Source organism: Misgurnus anguillicaudatus, chromosome 3 (assembly GCF_027580225.2).
Source record: "Misgurnus anguillicaudatus chromosome 3, ASM2758022v2, whole genome shotgun sequence".
NCBI classification, from domain to species: Eukaryota; Metazoa; Chordata; class Actinopteri; order Cypriniformes; family Cobitidae; genus Misgurnus; species Misgurnus anguillicaudatus.
Window position 1 is genome coordinate 17,399,075 of NC_073339.2, and position 20,983 is coordinate 17,420,057.

Genomic DNA, 20,983 nt, shown 5'->3' on the forward strand with positions numbered 1-20,983 from the left:
AGTCAATAGGATTGTGTCAATGTTTGTAGAAGCTAACAAAAAAGTCCATATTTTGTTTGCTGGATCATTGTACAGTACATACTCCATCCAATGTTCTTAGTTCTGTGGCATTGACATTGAACATTTAGTCAGATAAGAGCAAGATAAGAGATGGTCTGCTGTCATGTTGATCTTGAGACGCAGGCTGTGATTACCACAGATTCCCATCACCTGGCTGTGGTCTTCATTTGGACAAGTTTGGGTCTGTCGTTCATGGGTAAAAGGATAAGACATGGAGACCAAAAGTTAATATTAGCCTGAAGTTTGCTTACATACTGTATGTAAAACATGATTTGACAGAAGTTTTAATGTGATTCTGCTCAACCTGTTTTGTTAGTAAATATTTGAATGGTTGGTGAAATATTTATTCATAAACCACTGTTATCAAGCCAAAGGCCAACCTGCAGCTATCCAGCTTTTTAGAGCTATGATCCACCTACAACATAACAAAAATTAATTATTTTAATTAGTAATTCTGCTATTACAAGTAAATGTGCCACAAAAACACACGTTTAAACAGTAAATTACTATTATTTGTCAGCAATGAAAGAAACATGCATACATCACCTTTAAAAACAGGACGTGTCTCTCATATTAAGCGGTCACATGAACTGCCTTCACTCCCAGCAAGATTACCTCATATACGAAACTCTGAAATATCAATTAAAAAACTAAACACATGTTGTACCACATTCTTTTCATAATTTGTTTAATCAACTTAATGTACAATATCCATGTATTAGCTTTTTAACACTTTAACAAATCATTATCCTAAGTCATTGTTAAAGCAGTCTTCTAAATATATCATTTAAAACAGTATGAAGCTTACCTGCTTTAAAGGGAATGAAGCTTACAGTATAAAGTTTACCTGTTAAAAAATAAATAAATTACTATAAGAACACACAAAACTTCAATTTTCAAAATGTTTTTAACAGTAAATGATGATTATTTTACTCTCTTACCTGTTTGTGTTGTAATGCTGCGTTCCAGAGCCCATCCAAACCAGTGGGACGTGGGATTTATCCTTCTTGAAGTGTCCTAGCTCCTACTTCAAAGCGTTCCAGACATTTGAAGTGGAACGTAAACAGAAAACATGGACGACCGACCGGTCTTCTTAAGGCTCGTACAGACTACATAACTTTTAAACGTCGGTCCGAACTGTGCAGTTCACACTACAGTAAAACAACAAGTTAATCATCTTTACAAAGTGTTCTGGAGCCATTATATAAAAGCGCTGCATGTCGCTAAGAAACTTGGTATATTTTTTACCGTATTTTCATATTAACAGATAATAACGACATAATTTCACGCCATAATATAAAAAAAAAGTTGTGTTAAAATTACAGTGTCTAAAACAACCCTACAAGCAGAGAAGTACAATTTATAGTCTATTCCTTGAAGATTTCCTCTCACGACGACGCGATCTATGGGCGCCGCCATTGTCCTCTGACTTATTTTTCTGAAGTCGGGGTAGGTCGAACTCCCCCGAGTTCGCCGGTAGGAGGTTCCACTTCGACAGGCATTCCAGTGCACTTTTCCTAGTTGGAGGTAGGATAAGTCCCACATCCCACCGGCCCGGACGGGCTCTGGAACGCAGCATTAGTCTGCAGGCGGTTCAGCAGGACTGATGATTCAGGGCTTTTACAGGTGAAAATAATCAGGAGGCAGCTTGAAAATAACTGACTAACCGTGTGTCTCAATTCGTTCCCTAGCTCCCGAGGTCGTGAATCAGTATATCGTGTACACAGGTTCGGGCATTGGTAAGGACCCTAGCTCACTTCACATCGGGACACTGTTCACTTATTTTTCTGTCACGTGGCTGCTTAAGCACGTTGTAATCACTCACAGCTGTTACTCATCAACAACCGGCAAAACCATCTCTCTGACTTAATTTTAAAAACAGTACATTGTGAAAAATGCTGTCATTATTCTATTACATATCTGTGCATAAAATCTGAGGCATATAATTACATTTTAAATGTAATAAATCACTGATTCTTGAGAGTCGGGACAAAACATGTCCCATTTAGAAAAGTCTAATTTATAGCAAAATTTAAGAAATTCATCATGATTGACATAATTACAAAGTTAAATCTATAGGATTTGTATATACCAATTTGATTTTTAGAATAAACTTTTTTATTTTTGGGGGGATTTTTTTTTAAATGTGTGGTCTGTGGTTAGAAGGTCCATGTTATTGCACTTGTCCTCAGCAAGAGGTCACAATATTAATCATCCCAAAAAACTTTAAAAAAGCTCTACAATTGTGAAAACATATCCAATAAAAAATAAGGGGTATAAATATAAAAAACAATGCATGAAGTGAACATCAAACAATATTTTCCATAAAAATCTACCTATTAAAGTTGTGTCCTCAGTTTCTGTCAACTCCGTCAGATTTTTTTTTATAAAGCTATTTAAATCAGGAAATTCAGGTCAGCTATATCCCTGAGGACCCTGCCTGTGGTGAATGCAGCACTACCACACATTCTCTGTTATGTTTACATTTGTTATATATTTTAGACAAACAATGTCAATATTCCTATGGTCACAGCTGTACCATGTCAACACCATCTTTCTGTTAAGATACTTTTTTTAAACCATAGTGGAATGAATTTAAGCATTTTAGTGAGGTTATTGGGACAGCTAGCAACTGAGGAAAAAGTACCTAGCTGCAGTGTACAATACATGTTTTGGAGGGAAAATACATGCCCTTATGTCAACTCCGTCAGACGTCAACTCCGTCAGGTTCTATGTCTGACGGAGTTGACCTGTAAGCTGATGGAGTTGACAAATCCACCAATAACCTCTTAATGTGCGATTATAATATTATTTGTGAATATAGTGAAGGATTAAACCGTTATTTCAGGGTTTTATTTACACATAAATGCACATATAGCATGCATTACATTATTTAACTATACGCATCTGACTTGTAAAGAATAGGCAGGCAGTGGTCTGCTTGTCATTGTGTAACATGTAGCTTTATATATATACATATATATATATATACACACTCACCGGCCACTTTATTATGTACACCTTACTAGTACTGGGCTGGATCCCCTTTTGCTTTCAGAACTGCCTTAATACTTCGTGGCACAGATTCAACAAGGTACTGGAAACATTTCTCAGAGATTTTGGTCCATATTGCCATGATAACATTACGCAGTTGTTGCAGATTGGTCAGCTGCACATCCAGGGCACAAAGCTCCCGTTCCACCACATCCCAAAAAAGCTCTATTGGGTTGAGATCTGCTGACTGTGGGGGCCATTTGAGTACAGTGAACTCTTTGTCATGTTCAAGAAACCAGTCTTAGATGATTTGCACTTTATGACATGGCATGTTATCCTGCTGGAAGTAGCCATCAGAGGATGGGTACACTGTGGTCATAAAGGGATGAACATGGTCAGAAACAATACATGATGCTCAATTGGTACTAATGGGCCCAAAGTGTGGCAAGAAAATATCTCCACACCATTACACCACCAGCCTGAACCGTTGATACAAGGCAGGATGGATCCATGCTTTCATGTTGTTGATGCCAAATTCTGACTCTACCATCTGAATGTTGCAGCAGAAATCAAGACTCATCAGACCAGGCAACGTTTTTCCAATCTTCTATTGTCCAATTTTGGTGAGCTTGTGTGAGTTTTAGCCTTAGTTTCCTGTTCTTTGCTGTCAGGAGTGGCACCCGGTGTGGTCTTCTGCTGCTGCAGCCCATCCGCCTCAAGGTTCGACGTGTTGTGTGTTCAGAGATGCTCTTCTGCATAACTCGGTTGTAACGAGTGGTTATTTGAGTAACTGTTTCCTTTCTATCAGCTCGAACCAGGCTGGACATTCTTTTCTGACCTTTGGCACCAACAACGCATTTGCGCCCACAAAACTGCCACTCACTGGATATTTTCTCTTTTTTGGACCATTCTCTGTAAACCCTTGAAATGGATGTGTGTGAAATTCCCAGTAGATCAGCAGTTTCTGAAATACTCAGACCAGCCCGTCTGGTACCAACAACCATGCCACATTTAAAGTCACTTAAATTACCTTTCTTCCCCATTCTGACGATCGGTTTGAACTGCAGCAGATCGTCTTGACCATGTCTACATGCCTAAATGCATTGAATTGCTGCCATGTGATTGGCTGATTAGAAATTTGCATTAACGCGCAGTTGGACAGGTGTACCTAATAAAGTGACCGTTGTGTGTATATATGTATATATATATATATATATGATGCAGGGCAATCAAACATCCAACACACCCAAACACACACATGTGAAATGAAAACAGAGGCGGAGGAAGGCCCCTGGTTTCCCTTATTGTTCTTTTTTGATAGTAGGAAACGGTGTATATGCAATATCTTTATTATAGTTTGCTTTACAGTAAGTTCAATACTCTAATAACAATGAGTAGTTTTAGTAGTAGTGTTTGAAGAGCACATCTGTTCAATAATCAGCAATGCACACATATTTTTTGTCAACACCGTCAGATTTTCTGTCAACACCGTCAGATTTTCCAACAGCGTTGGATGTATTTTTTGTTAACCTTTTGGGGAAAAAATATTCTTTCTTCAGTTTTCGTTGTTTTTGTAATAAAGGACCATCTGATCTACCATCTCTTACGTTTTATTTATTTAAGGAAATTGTTTTTACAATATTAAAGTTAAAATCAATGTTTGCAAATGCTAATATTTAGAAATCTGAGTTTTCAGAATAGTGTGGAATCACAACCTAAGTTTATATATTGTATTTTTTTACATATCAGAGTAACTAAACACTGTAACAATATACTTGAGAACTTTAGATTCTGGTTGGATTGAAAGAATTTTAATTTTATACTTTTTAGTGTGTCTGATGGAGTTGTCACAAATCCAGTTCTGAAGGGAAACATGTTTATTTTTTAAAAATGTGTTTTTATTTAGAACCTGTTCCTTTACATGGTTAAATAGCTAAGACCTTTCTCTGCAGAAACATATAACTTTAATTGATATGGTGTGTATTTTAAAAAACAGTTTTTTAAAACCTGTTTTGTCCCGACTCTCAAGAATCAGTGAAATATATTTACAATTTTAAATAAACATTATTATTTTAAATATTGAGTAGATTGTAGTCCCTTACTGTGTAGCAATGTGTGTTTATATTTACAACTAAAACAAACGTTTGTCTTTATAAAAGTTCTGTAACATTTCATAAAGTTTATTGAGTTGGATCACGTGATGTTCGGTTGGCGAGCTTCAGAAAAGGTCACGTGATTTCCGGTTAGGGAACATAGGGACCATCGATGCTCACTGGTTTTTGCGTTGCATTATGGGAATTTTTAGGGAACGAACGTTCCAGTGCACTGAACGGATTTTGCGATTGAGACAGCCCTTAAAATGGCCGACTCCCTGATCAGTGCCCTGACTACTGAACAAGGGAGCTGATTGAGACACACGGTAAGGCTATGTTTACACGTGGGCGGCTTTTTTCATAAACGGACATTTCAACCTCTCCGGTTTCATAAATAATATCGTGCACACATGTCAGTTGTCAGAAAAGTGTTTATTTACACGTACCCGTGTATATATGCCGTCAAGAGAAGCTCAAGCCCACGTAAGCCAATCACCGGCAGCGCTGGTCGTGACGCGAACTGGTTATTTATGTTGGAGGGAGGTGTTGTTGCAGTAGGTGATCGTTGACGTCAAAGTACCGTGAGAGCGAGTTGAGGAATCACACGTAGAGGTCTAATTTCGAATCGCTCTCGCGGTACTTTGACATCATCCGTCTGTCGGTTCATGCAGCGCCGCATGAAGTCAAACACGCGTAAAATTGCTGACCTCCGAGCACTTGTCTCTGCTCCTCTACATAATGGAGCAGCTGTATTTGCAAATACAAACACACGAAACGAGTTTTCACGAACATAAATGTGATCTTGGAAGCGTTCAAAGTAGCAGTCACATGTAATCATGGGTCGCACTTTTGACGTAGGTGCGAGCTCTGGCGCATACTCTGTGACGTTGCCTGCTTAAACATCCGTTTGTCTCACTTTACATGCAACCGTGCAACCGAAGATTTTCAAGATCTCCACTCTGGCCGGAGTTTTTAGAAACAATCGGTTTCAGAGGCGAGTTCTCCGTTTGCGTGTAAACCAAGGGCACAAACGAAGGTAAATCTCTTAGTTTTTAAAAATAACCATGTACGTGTAAACAGAGCCTGAATTTAAAATAAAAAAGTGGGAACTGAAGAACCCTTTTGCAAAGACAAAGAACCATTTCAGCAAAAAAAAAGGGTTCTTCAGTAAGCTATGGTTCTATATAGAACCTTTACCACCGTTTCAGAACCTTTTTCTTAAGAGTGTAGATAAGACCCTTATGCCTCGTTAGGGATCGTTTAGAGTCCTTTGAAACTCCTTTGAAAATGCAATTTTAAACTGCATTAAAACTGTTACGTGTTGGGGTCCTTTAAAGTCCATTAAAATGAGAAAAATCCTGGAATGTTTTTTTTTCAAAAAACATAATTTCTTCTCGACTGAACAAAGAAAGACATCAACATTTTAGATGACATGGTGGTGAGTAAATTATCTGGATTTTTTTTTTAAAGAAAATTTACTAATCCTTTAAGGAAAAGTTCTCCCAAAAAAGAAAAGTTACACACCCTCATGCCATCCCACATTACAATAACATCAAAGATCATTGTTCTTGAGGGTTAGTAAATTATGAGACAATTTTAATGGCCTAATGGTTAGAGAGCCAGGTTTGTAACAGGTTGCGACTGAGGTGCCTTTGGCCTAGTCCACACGGACACAGGTATTTTTATAACCGCGAGTTTTTTCACTGTTCGTCCACACGACACCGCAGTATCAGGGCACTGAAACCGAGCATATTTGAAAACCCCGGCCAAGGTGAGCTTTTTAAGAAACCCCGGTTACAGTGGTATCGTGTAGAGAGTAAAACCGGGGGTTTTGCCTTGCGACGTCAGAGTGTGCGCCATTATCCACTGTGTTTAGCGTCAAGATTGTGCGCCGCGACTGCTTTGTTGATGATTCTGTGCAATGGCGGACGTATCTTGCTAATAATAACTGTGCTAACAGAGCTTCTAACATGTATACAGATAGATGCTCAGTTATCTCACTATATTGCGGAACACGATTTGGGTTATATCCCCGCCTTCTGGTGTGGCATGCTCTTGACAGCGCTTGATAGCGTGCTTTTGCGTTATCGTGTGGATGGATATTTAATTTAAACCAAGCATGTGTGGACGGGATTTTTTTTTAGGGAAAACTCTGGTTTTAAATATACCCGTGTCCGTGTGGACTAGGCCTTTGAGCACGTTGCTCCCATGGGCGCTGCACTGATAGTTGCTCACTGCTCCGGGTGCGTGTGTTTATAACTAAAACTGTAGCCGTGAACTTTCATAATCTCAGTCTCCAATACGTTTTGATTATGTGGCCACACACACACACAGAGACAGAGAACCCGTACACAGACCCATCACAGCAATGCTGTCTGTTGCTCACTTGAAGTAGTGTGACAGAAAAGACAAAATCAATGTTCTCCACACAGAAGTGCTGAAACTTGAGACTAATGGGGGATGAATGTGAGTGACCGGCATGTTTGTAAGTAGGACTGCATGAAGAGAGGGGTGAAATTTATATGGGCGCAGAAGGGGCTCCTTGGCCTTGCAAGAGAGCGAAGGAGCATGAGATAAAAGGCGAGTGGATGGAAACGGAGGAGTGAAGGGGTGTCTATAGACTAATGGAGGCGTATTGACTTCGCTGAGCTCTCCGAGAGAATATTAACATTAGTCCGCCCCAAGTGGCATTGGACACTGTCTGGACTTATAGATCTCATAGCTATTCTCACTCACATGATAATTAGAGCATGTCCTTCATTCCTCCACTCTAAGTACTGTCAATGATTTGGTGGTGGTCTCTTTATTTTTCTAGAGATTAACCGTCTAATCCCTCTACTCTCACTCTTCCTGTCCTCTTATGCTTTCACTCATTGATCAATAATGTGCCTTTAGTAGCTCATTCAAAGTCACAATATCATAGTGTGTGTGTGTGTGTGTGTGTGTGTGTGTGTGTGTGTGTGTGTGTGTGTGTGCTTGGTTTGTGGGAAGCGTGTTTAATTTATGTGCCAGATAGAGTGGTGAGTGATTTATATGGCTATAAAACAATCTTATCAATGTTTATTAGCACTTCATTCATAATCGCTTTACAAAGACAAGAACGCAGTGGTATATTCAATTAATAGCTACTGGTAAAGCACAGACACACAGAAAACAGTTATGAGCTACCAGAGGATTCTATACAGATTTACACATGAAAGTGTTAAATAATCTTTTTGCAAATTATGTTTGAATTGATGTGATGAAACTTGCATGATTCTGTGTAAAAAATGTAAGCACAGTGCAAATGAACATACAAGGGAAGGGATACACACCCTCAAGTTGTTACAAACCTTCAGGTCATTGTTCTGCTAAACACAAAATATATTTTAAGCAGTGTTTGTAAATAAAAAATTGAGCACCATTGACTTTCATTGTATTAATTTTTACTACTATGGAAGTCAGTGGCGCTTGTGCTTCCTTTGTGTTCAGCATAAAGAAAATTATACAGGTTTGTTACAGTAATTAACGTACAGTAGTAAGCAAATAACAACAGAATAATTTTTCAGGGTGTGATTTAAAAATATCAAAATACAAACCGTGAGAAAAGTGTATACCAATGGCGGCTCGTGACTGCTCTTCCAAGGGGCGCAAATTCAAAATATGTGTTCGGAGTTTCATGTGTGTTGCTCGTGTTTTCAAAATATGTGTTTGTTGCGTCATGTAAACCATGCGCATCACGTGTTTTGTCAAAATAAGTGCCTGCTGCACACGCGTCAACACCGTACATGATAAAAGAGATGCTCACATTCACAAAATACACGCAAGACACTCCCTTAACAGTAAACTCTGATTATGCATGAGATTATGCGAGTATCTGGCAAACCCAAGCGTCTCTTTTATCATAAACCCTTTAGACACGTCTGTAGCAGGCACTTATTTTGACAAGACACGTGATGCACATTAGTTCACTCGACACATATTTTGAAATTACGAACCACACACATGACGGGCTACATACATGTTGTGACAAACTTCGCATTGAGTGCCCACAAAAAAAGAAGTCACCGGCCGCCATTGGTGTATACCCTCCTGACTACTGCGTTCAACCAAGCTGGACTCTCAGAAATAAGAGTACAAAAGCAGTCACTGAGGCACTAACCAAAAAGTACACATTTGTACCTAAAGTAAAGTGTGCATATTAGTACCTCAAAGGAACATATTGGTACTTTAAAGATGCATGTTTGTATACCTCAAAGCTTCATATCTGTACCTAAGGGGCTGTCCACACGGAGACGCATATCACCGTATACATATAAATTTGTTATCGTATTGGTGTTTCATCCACACGGATCCGGCGTTTTGGGAGACTGAATCCGCTATTTTTTGAAACCGGGTCCTAAAGTGGATAAATCTGAAACCGACACCCTTGCGGTTTCGTCTGTACAGCCAATCCGTATATTTTGTGAAGCGAAAACGTCATCACATCACGTGTCGGAAGCGTCACACGTAACAGCAACAACAATAACGGCAGACTACGTGATTGTGTTCGTGCTACAGAAGCTACTAAAGCCTACTAGCTTTATTACAGCAAAATCTATTGCTTCTATGCAATTGTGGTGACCAACAAGCGATAATGGACAACACCATACGTTGGTTATGCGCATGCTCAAAGTCTTCTTCTCCGTGTATAGTGTATATCTGTGGCAGAATTGCAGTGCCCCATACTGGTCCGGCATATATACTACACCGCTTTCAGTCGGTTTCAGTGGTTTCGTGTTTACGGATTATTTTTTTAGAGCAAGGAAAAAAAAATGATCGGATAGGGAATGCACCGGCTTCGTGTGGACATAGCCTAAATTATATATTTTTTATATTAGGACATTAGGACAAAATAGCATACACATGCACATCCCTATTCCCTAGTATTTAGGCTAAAGTTCTATCGACGTTACAGATACGTTTTGCAGGTCTATACTGAAAAAGCTTTTTTTTTTAATAATATTACTGTGTATTACAAATGTATTTCAGATAATAAAAATACTTCATTGTGATTTATTAAGGGATAAAGCTGACGCACACCGTAAAATAATTCTATCAATTCATACAGGGCATATATAGCGGTATACAGATACACATCCAGGTATTGGAACTCGATATTGGAACATCTCTATTTTAATGCATTCTTTGGCAGTTTTAATGGTAAAGAAAAGGTTATCAGTAATTCAGTAAGTCAGTAATTTTCCACAAATGTCACTTTAGTCCTTCATTGGTATTTAACAAATTTAAATGTCTTTCTCTGCAAAACCCTGCATGCAAGCTTTTTGGCAATAACCTCCACTTTTAAAAAATCTACTTCTTTGGACAATACACAGTAAACAGTTGCAAAATCACTACAGACGCAACTAGAAACCTTGCAAATGGTGAAAGTCAGAGTGTAAAATTAAGAAACTGATCCACACATTAGGGGGTGCTGTGATCCATGTGACTGCCACATTCAGGTTGCATTCAGATCCAAGCACTCACAGGGGACACAAGTTTGAATGTAATCCATGATCGTTTTGCACGTCATCATTCATCCAATTTATCTTCCATGGACTAAGAGGACTTTGCTAAAAAAGCAAAGCAACGATTCTGCCAACAAAGTGGTATTACTGAATTGCCTGAGGCAGGGATTAAGCGGATTTACAGCGTAGGTATTTAATAAACATATAATACATGCCGAGAGCATCTGGTTAATATCATTATTTAATTTTTGACGGAGGGGGGCATTCAAATGGCTTTTACCTCTCAGCTCCTCATTTAAGCAATAAATCATAACAGGCCAAGAACTGCAAACCTATTTTTCACAATACAGCATGGCCTCAAATGCATTATTAAATCAGTAATCAGTAAGTGGCTTTCACTAAAGATATATTCCCTGACATAAAATTGTTATGTAACATAAACACACAAATACCGTAACACACAAAAACTAAAAACAGGCATTCAGTCACACGTGTGCATGCACACACACTAGCACATATGCAAACACACACTAAGCAATGAACCAGTGTGAGTTGCAAACTAACCTCATCTTGCTTTGGCTTGTACTGTGGTGGGCAGCGGAGCAGAAGTGATGGCCAAAGCAAATGTGCATGTAGTAAAGGTGACCTAAATGCGAGAGCTGTGACAGGCTCCAGAAAGAGGCCCCAGAGACAGCTTACACTGCACTATGCCACTGTCTGCTGCACTGATCAGGGATTAACTCAACTGTGAGAGACTCTACAGCCTGATCTGAGACACACCACCATGTGAAAATTAAACAAAACTTAGTGGTTCATTTTTAGCATATACAATAATGAATCCTAATAATGCTGTAATAATGTGAAGACACACCATTACGTTTTGCATTCAGGAGTATTAGTGATAATCAGTTTAATCCGCAAGTAAATTATATATGCTTAATATATATTTTGTTTAAATATATCTTTTAATGAAAATATTCAGGTTGCGCAGATTGATGTATATCATTGATTGAAGGTTAAGGAGTTAAAATCCCTAAATGTAAGTATGCGCACCATTAATAGTGTAGTTATCTTGTACTATAATATAACGTTTTTTATTTAATACCGGCCGCATAGACAAAAAATAGCACTGTTTTACAACAAACCCCCCATAAACCTACAGTATAACCTCTAGGAAGAGGTAATTCTCTATTTACTGCTCTTAAAGTCAAATCTACCCTGATCGGCAAGACATCCACGAAGCCACGCACATCTGTGAACATGCAGATACATTTAGAAAGCTGAATTTTATAGTCCACCAGCTACACACTTCTGCCTGTCATTTCATATCAGACCCACCTGCTCGTATCCCGGCTATACTTTAATTCACATGGCTGGCTGCGCTCGTTGCATTGGTCGGGATGTTTTAAGTGCCCTTTAATAGTCAGCAATAATTGCAGCATGTCGACATGCTGCAGGGAACGAAATAAATAAATAAGACGAGGAAATAAAAGCTTGTGTGAGAGGCGGTCAGAGACTGTGTGTTCTATAATGAATATAGATTGAATGCTGAAATATTAATTTGGTGAGAGGTGAAGTGGTCTCGGCTAAATGCTTGCGTTTGGAGTTTAGGCTAAACCTCCCTCCACTGTGTCTTTGTTCTCAAAGCACTGCAGCTTCACTTTCAGGCCATCAAAGCTTTGAGACCTGGGAACGAGGACATGCCATGATAAATACATAGTGAGCACTCAGTGATACTCAGTGGCAGTGTTTTGAATAGCATACAGCCTTAGTGCTTTTCCTATTTGTGCAGCATGAACTATGCATACTGTGGCTAGTATGTGAATTTTCTGTACAATATCCAACACGTTTATGGGTGAAAGGGACCACAAATCACAGGAATACTGTATCCTACAATGCAAAGCAGTTCACTTTATATAAATTCTAAACTAAATTCCAAAAAAACATGTGAACTAAACGTATTATTTGAAGATGTTTGTTTTAAAGGTAAACCAAAATCAAATCTGTCTTTATTGATGCAGGTTTAGAGATTAAAATGTTGCTGTACAGCATAGACATAAGCGAAAAATAAACAGGAGCTAACTAAGTTATCTAGACTTTAGAAACTACAGAAATCCAAATGTGTACACTTAGGGGTTTTAAAGGACAGTGCTGGAGGACATTTTAAGGACATAAGGACACATATCATAAAACAAAGCTTACTACAATGGGTTATGGAAGTATTAAGGGTTATGGTATTCCTTATCCTGGACTTCCTGTTTTTCATATTTACAAGGCCCAAACTTAAGCGGTAATTTGAATTTGTCCATTCACTCTTATTCATAGCATCACAATGTTGTTTAATGTGTTCTGCGTAGGGTAACGATAAGAATGTTTACCTGTCGTTGTCGTACCGTAGCAGATGTAAAGTTAACGTGATGATGCTCCGCTGTAACCCATTCAACTTCGGAAAGTCGAAATATTCAGCTAAGCGGCCTCCTGAAAACTTGTGCAGAAAAGCGGGTTCTGGGCTGGCTAGAAGGGATACAGCTACTGACAAATCTCGCGAGATGTTGGGTTTAGGGTTACGTTTAGGAATATGATTAGGGTGAAAACCAGCGGTTCTGGCTAGACACAATACAATTTCGGCCTAAATACAGGGTTAGGATTAGGACAAAAACAGCGTTCATCCTGCGAGATTTTACGAGATCCTAGCCGTAGCTGTATCTCTTCTAGCCCCTGGACAACCTGTTCGACTTCATGTTGCGCCGCAAGAACTGACAGGCACGACGTCAAAGTACCGCGAGAGCGATTCGAGAAATCATACCGAGGGGTTTTGTTTTAAATTGATCTCGCGAAACTTTGATGTCATCAGCCTGCAGTTCTTGCGGCGACGCAAGAATTCAATCAAGCAAGCTTTTTTATTGAATCAAACATATTCAATCATTGTTTTTACATTAGCCAGGGAATAAAAAAAAATTAAATAAAAACATGGAAATGCTTATATACATTAATACGTTTAACAGCTCAGATTATAAATAGATTTTAGGTATTGCTTAACTTCTAATAGCAAAGTATGGAATAATGGTTTAGAATCATCCATATTTGCATTTATGTATACTTTACACTGCCAACAAAAGTATCGATCAAGCAAGCAGATTTAATTAAGGTGCAAATATTTGACGTCACACTGACATGTGGACATAGAAAGATTTTAATGAAAATACAAAGTTCATAAAAAGTTCATGAGTGTGAAACACTTTAAAATAGCTTCTTTTGTTATAAGTATATTAGATAATTTTCTTACATCAGCAAAACTAAATTGGACTCTGAAACATTTATTCTGAGTAATGTGGTTGCTGCGAGTCTTCTCTGTTGACAAACCAACAACCACAAAGTTTGCAGTTTTGTTACCTTCGTCAGCTATGCAGCAGTTGTATATGAAGAAGGAATTTCCCATCACCAGTTTTTGAAAAAGGTAATATACATGTACACAATGTATAAATTGTCCCAGGAACAAATCAATTAAAAATCCATACTCTTTCTTGCGACCACATGTACGTGAAAACCATTTGAAACAAATTGGTTCTGGGCTGTTTGAGCCATGATGCAGTTAATTTCTTAATAATATTTGCAACAACAGTTATGTGGAGCAATATCCAACAGTCACATAGTCAAAATTGCATTAAAATCTGAATAGTTGATAATTCTGGTTCTGGTGAGACTGAAGTTGTCTGAATTTTAAGTAGCATACTGTTAATTACAGTCTACTGTATGGTGTTTCAACACAAGTGAGAAAATGTGCATAGACAGTTTAAAAATCTGAGGGTTTAGATGTGACTATTTTTAAGTCTTTGATGGTGAACAAATTGAATTATTCATTTTGGTCTACCATTGATCTGAATATACCAATGCCTGTGTGTTTGTGAGTGCTGTAAGAAAGTAAAGTCAGTGTTGGATTTAGGAATTTTCATTAAGTGGTTGTTGCAAGTAGCCTTTTAACAACAACAACAGAAGAAGAAGAAAAAAGAGATTTACTGTGGAAGCTGGAAGCTTTTAGCAATGCATAATTCATAACAATCAGTTGACCAAAATCTACAATAGAGATTATAGATATCCCACTGTGTTCCAGTGCTAACTATAAAGCCATAACCACCCACTCTCTCTCCCTCTCTATGGGTCTAAATCATTAATGTTCTCCATTACAGGCCGCACACAGTGGACACGTCCTCAAACACCTTCAGACACACAAATAGACACCACCGGATACTGATGTGTGGAAACCACAACTTCCAACCAAATGAAAGCAGGAGTGGATAAATATGGCCCTTGGTGTATGAGTATGTGTGTTAGCAGAGACTGGAATACAGAACATTACAAGTTGGTTTATGGAAACTCCACTAAAAAGACAAACAATATATTATAAGGTGGTATAAAATGTGATTTAAAATGTGGGTTTAAAAAGGTAAAGACATGTTCACAACTTACTGTAAAAAGGCATCTGCTGTGTTCGTGAATCAGAGTGCTCATTTCTCCAGCCCCAGTAATCATATCTGCAAGTGCCTGCTTTGAGTTGCCTAATAATTAAGTCTGGGGCAGTTTTCACAAAAATGAATTTACAAAACCAAAGAAAGCACATGATTCAAAACCTTATTAGTGCGATATAACATTTGTGACAAATGACCTCAATCTCCCCTAGCCCTACACAAGCATTGTACAATAAGGACAAAGCTGAAGAAAGTGGATGGAAAGGAATGCATGTTATATGTTGTATGAATGTTGTATGTCATCCATGAGCATTTAGATTCGTGTGTAAGAGAAGAAGAATATTTTTGTGTGTGCGTGCGTGTGTGTTTAAGACTCCACGATTGCTTGAGCGTATTAGTATCTGTGCCGTCTCTAAGCTTTCTTAGAGGAGCATTTGTGTTGCATTTTGCATGACTTGAGGGCTTCCTGCTTTGGCCTGTCTGTTTGACTCTCGTCAGTGGCGCGTTCACTGGAACAGCGCTGGATTGCTGCTTTCTCTCCCACGCGTGCGCGAGCGCAGCGAACTCCTTCTCGCCGCAGACCATTTAAATACCGTTCAAATGCAAGACGCCCTGACACAAATGTGCGCGTGTACAATTCTTTCCAACAGACTACAATTCGCTGGAATTGAGACAGCAATGCGCGTGCATCACTTCTATTAAATACTAAATAACTCCATATTCACAAGAGTCAAGTGTGTCTGTGTGCGCGCGCGCATGAGCGCTTTAATGCACTTTTAATGAGGCTGCCTTCGGTCCCCGAGGCGAAACGGTGGCTTGCCCCATCTCTGCATCTGACAGGGTGCAGAGTGAGCTATGAATTATTGCTTATTAAAAGAACTAATTACTCCCCTCTTCTCTCTGCAACATTTATTGGACAGAGGTGCAATTTGGCCTTCACCGATGAAGATGTGACAGTGTAGAAGAAATAAAAGTGGCTGAGGGACTCCAGGGAACCTGAAGACTATTTCGTCTGCTGCTCCACGGGCAAAATAAACCGTTCACTATGTGACCGTGTTGCCAAATATTTTAAAAGGAAAGTAGCTATAAAGCCTTCTTTAAAAGTTGCTTAAAATGTTATCAGATATGTCAAATTCATGACGCCATACTGTACATGCTAAAAACGTATGTGTTCATTTTTTACACATTGTTTGTGTCATGTTATTTAACACATTATGTGTCATATTGTGTTAAAATAAATTAAGTGACAATGCAAGTTATGTTAAAAATAACCAAAATGGGTTGTTCCAATAATAACACAGATAAGACTCTTATTTTGCTCCACAGGCAAAATAAACCATTGTATGTGACCAGTGATGCCGAATATTTTAAATGGAAAGTAGCTATAAGGCCTTCTTTAAAAGTTGTTAATGTTATCAGACATGTCATAAATGTGTTGTTCCAATATGTTTTGTCTCTAAACTAACATGGCGTGTGTTGTTTTTAACACAACCGTTTGTGTATCATTATTTGCATTCTGTGTCTGCACTTCACATGTTGTTTTTTTCCTGTTCACATGTGTTTGAGTACAGCCGAATGGCCAGTAAAGCGGTTTTTGTTGAAAATTTTCTGCTTCTGTGGTCAGACAATGAAAGAGGAAGAAATAGTGACACAACGCGACCATTAAACCTACATAGCTTTCAAAAGAAGCCTAGAAACATCACTAGATTTGCTGCTCTAGTTTTTTTACTAAAGTCACAAATAATTTGATTAATTTATTCGTGTATAAATGTCTTTTGTGTGTAACTCGCACAAATTTCTGTAAATAGTTTTTCGTGTCCGTTGCACGACTTTCTTTTTCGTTTCATTTTATGTATTGTTTTCTCATTGTTTTTCCTATTTTCTTACATTGTCGCTTGGGGTTAGAATAACTTTCTGTTACATTTTCTAACCCAAACCCCAACTCTAACCCCAACTCCAAACAAGAATAGTTTTAAAAGTGGAAGAAACATGTAGAAACCAATACATAAAAGTACATCCTAACTCAAACAGGCTTAGAACCGGTTCATAGAACGAAAACGAAAACCAGAAACTTTTGATGTTTTGCAAGGAACAGAAAATAAACCAGAAACTTAAAAAAATATATGTGTTTTCCGGAACAGAATCGTTTATTTAAAATAATGGTAACCGGTTAATACCATTATTTCTTTCAGGAATGTCAATTTTACGGTTGAACCAAAATCCGGAAACGTTAAAATACTGTTTCTGTTCGGAACGAACCAATTGGGAAAAAATCTGGTTCAAAGCCCTGCCCAAACCCCAAATCTAAGCCCAACCCCAAGCGACAATGATTTAAAAATAGGAAAGAAAATGAGAAAACAGTACATAAAATGACACGAAAAAAAGTTGTGCCACGGACACGAAAAACTGTTTATAGAGATTTGTGCAAGTGTCACGAAAAAGACATTTGTGCTCAAGGCACGAAAAAGCTGAATTTCATGTCATGGACATGAATAAATTAATAAAAATTTTCGTGACTATAACACGACTTTCTGTGAGATTGTGATAAAAAAACAAGTGGCAATGAAAACAAAAAACAAACAGCCTGATCTAACAGGAATTCGTAACTACTATAGTGGCTAATTCATATTAGTTTGAACAATGTGCATACAAAACATAAATATTAACAAAAGCAATAATGAAGCCCCGCCCCTAAACCCAGAATCACTGTGGCAATAGCAACTTGTACATTACAAATGAAATTGTACACATTTGTATACATTTACCTTGCAAAACTGTGTGACTGTGCAGAAAATACAATTGAGAACAAAGAGCACAGAGTGATGTCAAGTGATGAGAAGATTCAAGTCGAGTTAAAACCAACAATCAAATAAAACAAATACAGATTTATTTGATAAAAACAAAAAAGAAATGGTTTCAGACATTTACAGGCTTGCCTGAACCAGAACATACCTTGTAAATTGTCGTGTCTAGTAAATTGAGCTGCGAGTTTGGCAGTGTACTGGATAAATATTGGATGTGCCGCTCTAATTGAGCGGTTCGTGTAGAGTTGCTGGTATGGCTCTGGGGGCCTCTGGGATGGGAAAGACTCGTTTTTGAAGTGTTGCGCAGCATTTTACCTTAAGGAGCCCACAAGGCGTTTTTAGCTCCCTACACTGTAAAAAGCTTTCAAACCTCCGACCCGCCTCTACATCATGATCAATATTGCAGATGCCGAAACACATGAATGTCTGTGAATGCGTTTATTGGGGGCAATCCTGAGGAGTGTTTGAGTGTCTGCAGTGTCTCCGGTGGATTGGCCCCTAAATGTCTTTCGCCTCACAACTAAAGTAGTGCGCAAATAGTTGTGTTCTCACAAACCTAGCTTTGGTAGCTTTATTTGCTCCTTGCAAACAGTTGGTCCTTGCTGCCCAATTTGGTGTTTGCGTTGGCTGGAATGACAGACTTCTAACTGGTCGTCAAACACATTATATTTCTGGATGTTGGGATAGTAGCTTTACCAAAACAGTTGCTAAAAGTGTAACTGTTTGGAAATTGTACTCAATCTGAACTGGCCTTATTCTCAAAACATTTTTCCAGTATATGTAGGAGACCAGTCAGACTCTTGGACTAAATAATAAATGATGGGAATGTCTTCTTATATTAGTGATTCTCAGACTTTTCGGCGTTTGTATGGCGTGCCCCCAAAAAGTAAATTCATGAAAAAAAAATCTTAAACTTAGAATTTTAATTAAACAAAACATATTCAATTATACAATGTAATGCTGTTGCTAGCCTTTTTTTAGTAAAGGATAAGGTGACCAGATGTCCCTGTTGTCTGGGGACAGTCCCGTTTTTTTGGTGTCCTGTCCCCGACTGGAGTTGTCCCCGGAAATGTCCCCAGAAATGTACAAGACACACGAGAAAGTGCCATCAAGTTATCATCAGTCAAGTTATTATAAGATATGAAAACAGTCAAAGTTATCGGGGCTTAAGGGTATAACTACTCATGTTAAACTAAAGTAATAAACCAATGAAGTGAACTGATCACAGCATGGTACTGAGCATTTGTTTTGTGTAGGCTAACGTTACACTGTAAAAAATTTGCTGTAATTATGCAGCTGGTTGCCTTACTGTAGAAGATAAAGACTAAAAATGTTTCATGTTCATTTAACTTTGAACAAAATGTTGCCAGTAAATAACATAAATGTAAAATCTACAGTAAATTACTGGCAGCTAGTTGCCAGTAATACCCAGTAGTACTGTAATTTCTACAGATTTTTTACAGTGAAGTTTTAAATAGGAAAAATATCGAAACTCTTTGGTTATTTTGGAGTGCAATGCTAATGGTCTAATTATATTCAATGGATTGTGCTAAGCTATGCTAAAAGTGGTACCGCCAGACCCGGAGATCGGCTGAATGGATTCCAAAACGGTAAGAGCTAGGAGCTAGAAAATGAGCCTATTTTCAAAAAAACTGGAGTGTCCCTTTAAAAATAGAGGTTCCTAAAAGGTTCTTCATCAGGTTGTATGGCTCAACCTTTAACATTTCAGCTGCACAAAGGTTCTTTGTATTGAACAAAAGTCCTACGGACTATATAAAAGTAAGAAGTAAATGGTTATTTTTGGAAATCTTTGACTAAAAGGTTCTCCTGGGAACCAAAAATCATTCCTCTGTGGCATCACTGTGAAAAAACTTTTAGCATTTTTTTAAATGGTTTCTGATGGATTTGTAAGGGATGCTCATTTGTCATACCGTGCATCTGTGATCCTAAATTCTTTGAGTAGTTTAAATATTATTAGCTATAAAAGCACTGAACTTTATGTAATGGACCGCACAGAGGTGTGTGTACGTGTGCGTACTGGCATGGTTTTGAGACTCTGGGGATCATGATATGACAGAGGTTAGATGGTGATAAGGTCAGTACAAAACCCCTTCTTTAGCTCTCTTTCACCACCCGAAGTCCCAGCTCACTGTCAAAGACCCTGATCACAGAAATGCCTGACATACAGACTCCAGGTAAGAGGTCTGTGAGTGATTTCTCATTAAGTTCTGTTAACAACATGGTCAACCCGACTTGAACTGTCGCCTTGAACCGTATCCGCTCTCATTTGTGATCTTGCACTTTTTTAGCTTACCTATTTTCCATTTTGTTTACTTGTAATAAGTTCAAAATTGTATATACTGTATATATATATATATATATATATATATATATATATATATATATATATATATATATATATATATATATATATATATATATATACACTGTATAAATATTTATGTGGTTAAGTTAATCAATAATACTAAACAAAGTACTTGCTTCAGATGCAACAGACAGAATCAACAAAGCAACATAGTATATAAAACGTGCATATTTCTAAATAAAAATGAGTTCAAATGACTTCTAACTTACATGTCAGCACTTAGAAATAATGAAAACCTTTAAAGTACATCAAAATGGGGATAAATAGGAAGGACTAATCTAGTCAAAATCACTGTGGTCCTCTTCAACGATTACCCAGGAATTTTCTCCATCGGATGTGTTGAGGGACGCCGCCAACATTCATGTTATCGGCCTTTTGTGGTGCCGGACACAGAGAGAACTGAAAAGACGCTCAAACTAGGCTGTGTTTTCCCAGACTGGAAATTACACCAATCTCCAAGGACACAGTTGACAGATAAAACCAGCATGAGAGAATGTCCTCATTGATAAATTATGCATTTCATCATAAAGTATTACAAAGAAAAAATGACTGACTGACTGAATGATTGATTTAGAAATACCTTCATCATCAGTTCAACTCGAAAACACACCCATGTTAAAACATCTCGACAAACTGAAAAGGCGAAAACATTTCAAAGCAAGAAAAATTGATACGTAACCCTACAAACGTGTGT

General features: G+C 38.1%; 1 long non-coding RNA gene across 1 annotated transcript; it reads right to left on the bottom strand.

Moving 5' to 3' along the window:
* Positions 1-396: 396 nt before the first annotated feature.
* LOC129444346 (uncharacterized) lies at positions 397-2,302 on the bottom strand. Its single transcript, XR_008644398.2, has 3 exons — positions 869-2,302; positions 607-690; positions 397-475 (listed from the first exon to the last, which is right to left on the bottom strand). It is a non-coding gene; the product is annotated as an uncharacterized lncRNA (long non-coding RNA).
* Between the last annotated feature and the right edge of the window lie 18,681 nt (positions 2,303-20,983).